The sequence below is a fragment of the Citrus clementina genome, unplaced genomic scaffold, assembly GCF_000493195.1.
Source record: "Citrus clementina cultivar Clemenules unplaced genomic scaffold, Citrus_clementina_v1.0 scaffold_8, whole genome shotgun sequence".
Classification (NCBI taxonomy): domain Eukaryota; kingdom Viridiplantae; phylum Streptophyta; class Magnoliopsida; order Sapindales; family Rutaceae; genus Citrus; species Citrus x clementina.
The window spans coordinates 7,143,067-7,148,754 of record NW_006262022.1 but is presented as its reverse complement, the minus strand read 5'-3'; the positions used below and the strand labels follow the sequence as shown (position 1 = coordinate 7,148,754).

The following is a 5,688-nucleotide window of genomic DNA, read 5'->3' as shown; positions in this document are numbered from 1 at the left end:
ATCTTTGTCACATTGTTGATTTTGGTCCATCTCTTTATATGGAAACTACTTTTAGAATCTCCAAATAAATTCGACGACATGAAAGTTCTACCTAATTAACCCTTGGAAAAAAATTGACAGCTGAAGCTTCCCAATTAGATTTTGCGGTGACACAACAGTATCACCTATAAGTAATTGAATCATATGCACAAACACAGGATCAGATTCCCTTACAATTCCAGAAAAAAACAATTGTGATACACAGTTATTATCACTGTGAGTATGAAGTGGTAAATATAATTAGGGATGACATGACAGTGTACAGGGTTTGATGTGAGTTTGTTATTACACCGCGGGTTTTTTTAATTTAAGATTTGTTAAACGGTCTAAACCTATTGAATTTAAAAATATGAAGGGAAATCTCAATCGACTATAAAAAAAAAAAGAAAAATGCATAAAAACTTTCAATTTATTGTTTTTAATTTGTATCACTCGTGTGCTATGCCATTGACATTTGACAGCTTTATAATATTAAACGGAATTTTAGTAAAATGAGTATTTTACCCTTAAATTTTAAGGTTATTTTTTTTATTTTGTAGCATAAAACAATAAAATGAAATGAAAGGAAAAGAGAAATAGAACAAAAATAAATAAGAGAACAAATTGACCAAATTAAAAGTTTTTTGTGTATATATATTTATAGTAGAAATCTTTTGACCGACGGTTGATAGTTTTTTAAATGTCATAAATTATTTACTGCGAGCAATATAAATGTGTACAAAGCTTATCAATCCAACATAATATTTAAAGCAAGAAAAACACAATAAACAAATAATGTATCAAACCAATCAGTCTAAAACATAAACTTTCGAAGCATGGAATGTACTAGTCCATGAAAACGCCGCGTTTTATGTTTAATGCGTCTTGGTCAAGTGCCTGAAGTGAATGCATATTTCTGAATAATACATAACATGCTCTGAAAATTAAATGCGGAAGTTTTAGAACCTAACCTCCAGTCATTGATGTGTTTTGCAATTGTTTGCTTTCCGATTTTGATACTTCTATAGCTTCGGTAATCATTAATATTAGAAAGTTGTATACACAATCTACATGAGCTGAATCTAAGCATTACATACAATACACGTGAGCTGAATCTAAGCATTCATAATAACCTTAACTAACTTGCTGACTCAGCTTTACACGTTTTCAATTCTAGCAGACTTAACCAACTCACACGTGCAACAAACTTTATCAGCTCACTAACTATCTTAACATGACTTTAGGAGGTGTAATACACATACACCAATTTAATTGCCCTTGTGATATTATCAATGGACACTTGGCAAAGCATTAGAGGCGTACGCTTACTATAAATAGATGGCCTCCCTTTGTAATTGATACATCTAAAATGATTAGCGAGACACTAACTTGAAGTATGGGGGGGCGGAAGCGTAGAATCTGCATTTTAATATTTGGCTTGCTTATTATCATTTTGTTCCCTTCGTCTTCTTATCATTTATATTGTTTACATGCGAACTTTGATACTTCCCAATTTATTTCACCACAAAGCCAAAATTCTCATTATAACTCATTTCTCATTTTTAATAATCAGTCAAATTTTGTTGTGCTTATTGTTAAGTAAATAAAAGCATCAGGTCGGCCATGCTATTATTTCCACGCTGGCATGAATCACCTCAACCAAATGGTACGAGCAGAACACGGAGACGAACATGGTCCGACCAGAGACGAGTACCAACCAGAGGTATATTCCGAGCCGATACTCATCCCCCGAAAAAGTGGGAACACGATCCCACAGAATCACGGTAGTTGCGCTTTTTCCAGAACCGTTGCGAGAGATGCGAGATCCCACGTTTGCCCACAATGTAGCAGTTAGAGTCCCATGAGGGGCGGCCACCACCCGAAAAAAGGGGAATGAAGGCTAAACAGGAACGTGGGACAGCGGCTATAAAAGAAGAAGAAATCGATGAAGAAAAGGACAGAAAAACTGAGAGAGGGAAAACGCTGCCAAATTGAAATCAGGCTATTTTCTTACAAACTTCGAGAAAATTAGAAACCATTCTTGAATCTAAATTTAACTGTTTTCCCGTAAACACCTTGTGCTAACTTAGGCATCGGAGGGTTTACGCCGGCAAAGCCACCGGCGTCTCTGATCCGTTTTTGGTGAACGCAGGTCTGGTAAGGGAGAGGAGAGTGATTCCAACCCCAGTGGTTCGAGCAACAGCTGATAACGTAAACGTTGGTGAAAGAATCTGGTCGGTCAAAGGGCGAGCAGATTTCAGCATCAACATTTTGGCGCCGTCTGTGGGGAGCTAAGCAAAAAGCTTCTGTTGATAGCAAGAAGAGAAGTGTTGTGTTAGAATGAATTTTTTTTTTCTCAACACTTGTTGCTTCTTACATGCTGTTGTTTGAACTCCCCTCATGGATGATATCAAATTCATGGCTTTGAGCGCCACTTATGTTCAAGATTATAACTTTATGTTTACTCTAAACCTTATCATTCATTGTGATTAGCTTTGTTTTTGTCACTTTGTTATCTATTTTGTACCCTTATTCATGTTAACAAAATGTACATGAAATGACAACTCTTTCATTTGGCACCATTAATCAAAATTTATAGGATTTGTCTATTTTACCAAGAGGAATGCTCTTTATTTGGAGATTGTATCAATTTTATTTTTTCTTGTCCAGATTTTGCGAGCGAAACACCCACACGAGTGTAGAATTTATTTTGGTTTGCTTTATTGTATAATAACTTCGCTACCGTTTCTCTTTTAACACACACACACGCATATTTAAATTATTCTGGCTTTTGCTCGAGCACTAGCTAGTAAGCAATTTGAATTCTTGTTTGCGTAGATGAAGTGAAGGGTAAGTGTTGACGACACGAGTACTTACTTGGGTAATTTGTGGCTGGTGAATGGTTATTAATGTTTCCGCCAGAGTGAAAGAGGGATCAGATGAGAAGAAGTTGAGTGGACTTGTTACTGGGATTCCTGTCTGGTAATTCCATTTGAGTGGCAAGTATTCGATGGAGATGGAAAAATATAAAAGGGCTGCAAGGACAATTTTGACTCCAAAAGTGGGTTATGGTTTGGCAGATGAGTTGAAAACAGAGGGGTTTTGGATCAAGACAGTGTTAGATAAGCCACAAGCTGTAGATATTTTGTTGAGGAATCATACGGTGGATATGATGGACAAAAGAAGGATTGAGTGTCTGGCTGTTGTGTTGGATAATTCAGATTTTGTGGAGGTTTTGCACAAGGCAAAGTTGAGGTGTCTGAAGACCCTTTTTTTGGGGGGTTATAAACGATGAGACGTTGAAGAGAATTGCTGATGCTTTTTTTCCTTCGAGTGATATATTAATGGGGAAGGAAAGGAAGGAAGCCATATCGGTTGTTGGCAAATGGAAGGACCGAGATGTTTGAAGACGTCGGAGTGGACTTATAATCCAGTGCTGGAGAAGAAGCCTTGATTGGGATGATGAGAGTGAGGATGCAAATGTTGATGATATAACTAATGCCAGTGATGCAGATTGTATCAAGAATGAAAATAATGGTGCCTGGTGGAAGCTGGAATCTTCCGATTCAAAAGCTACTTCATAACAATCGTGCTGAAGGCAGTTGGTGGTAGTATGTTTGACATATTCTGTGACTAGGTAAAGTTCTCTTACAATCTCTTGCTAGCATTTCTGAAAGCTTGAAATAATTGTTGCTTGTACCAAACATAGTTATATTTATATGGCTTCCCTTTTTTAACTTTAAATGTTGCTGCTGAGAATTAAAAAGATTGTGTTTGGCTTTATGGTATCTTACATAAAATTTTGTCCCAGTTTTCCATAAATAAATCTTGCAAAATTATGATTAAAAAACTAGGAAAATAGAAAGCATAGTCTCTGATAGGCTAGTGGAAGGCAACCTTTGCAGCTCAGGTTTATTGGAATCTTGAATTATATAATCCAATCTTTCACTTGAATATTTCCTGCAACAAAAGGCACAGTTGAAGAAGCAATGGCAGTGGCAGTGGCCAACGTGGTCATGCTGCATTTTCATTTGATGGACTTCACCAAAAAAAGGGGTGGCAGGGGGAAAAGAAGAGATTCACAGGCATGGTTTCTCTTTTTACTCTGTTTTATTTTACTAATGCACAATGTTAGAGAGTAGATTATGTTGCATGCTATTGGATTTGTGTTACTAGAATAATCATATCGTGTTATAGAACATTTGAGCAGTTACAAGTCACAACTTAGCTTCAGTGAAATCTCTCACTCTTTTTGGGGAAAATATTTTGGCGCTGTAAGCTGTTGATACCGCTATGAATGTGCTTAATATTGAAGTAGAGCAGATATGTTGACAGAGATTTTGTGGGGTTTTGGAAGTTGAAGGATTGGCTAGCTGCATCTTTTGCTGGACTCAAGCTTCATGTGCCAAGGTTACATGTTCTGAATACCATAAATTCCTATTGCTTATAATAATTATTTTGTCTTTAAAGAAATCTTTGATATGTCCTAAGACCATCTACTAATTGTAACTTGATATTCAAGCTTGAACCTCAAACCTCATTGTTTTCAACACCAGAGATTTTGCCATCTCAAAAAGAAAAGTTAATTAAACTTTTTGTGTTAAATTTGTAGTTAGTAACGTCATAATTGTCAAGTAACCTCTCGATTTTTTTTACCTCTAATATGGTAATTTGTAAAACTATTTATTACTTCATCCTACCATCCAAATATTTTGTTAATTGTCTGGGGATATGCTATTTTAAATGTCATTTAAACCAATTTCTATCAAAACATGCGAATATTTCGTTGTACAGAAATGGACAGAAAGGAGACCAACATAAACACGGGTATAGTAAAACAAGTTAATAATATTTACCACCACAAACATTAGGTAATTGATTATTTCTACAATATAATTATAACAATGATTATATCAAAAGTTAAGGCATTTCCTAAACATGAATAATCCTTGGCCAATCTTTACTTTTTTGTTAATATCTTTTCAATTGCTTTGCCGTCGTTCCAACAATTTAACAATGCAAATACAAATGTAATAATATTTGGATTTTAGATGGCTTGATATATTTTGTGAGTTGATTTAACATCATTTTTCTAAATAGTGATGCAAGAAAAATTCAAAATGTAAAAACCAATGTTACGGTTGTTTTATGCTTTAAAAGAACAAAACGTTACCAGTTCTTATTTATTACATATCCTAAATTTATTTAAGATGCCATAATGTAAAAAATTAATTGATTATGGCAGTCTAAGAATTGATTAAGATTAACTATTAAAATCAAAAATTGAGACAAATAATAATATTCTAAAAATAAACGTTTATTTTATGTACCACAAGAGAGCGCCTATAATTGTCAATTTAAAATGGAAAAGTTTGCAAACAAACGATAGACCCACAAGAGAGCGAAAAACACATGAAGTTACATTATATGCAGTAGAGTCTTGATGTTATGCGTGTCGGTACGCGTCAAGATCAAATTTCATATGAAGTATGTTAAGATCTTGAATCTTATTAGGTTTGGCATCTTGTGACAATAATGTTTTATATAAAGAGTGTCTTCGCTAATTATATTTCCCATATAAATTAGAATTATGTCTAATTTGCTATGCTTTGAATCTAAATTCTACGTGGAGAATTTGGAATTTTCCTCAAGTGAACGATTCTTTTTTTT

General features: G+C 34.7%; 1 pseudogene; it reads left to right on the top strand.

Moving 5' to 3' along the window:
* The first annotated feature begins 1,681 nt into the window (after window positions 1-1,681).
* On the top strand, window positions 1,682-3,602 carry LOC112096301 (annotated as a pseudogene).
* Window positions 3,603-5,688: the final 2,086 nt, after the last annotated feature.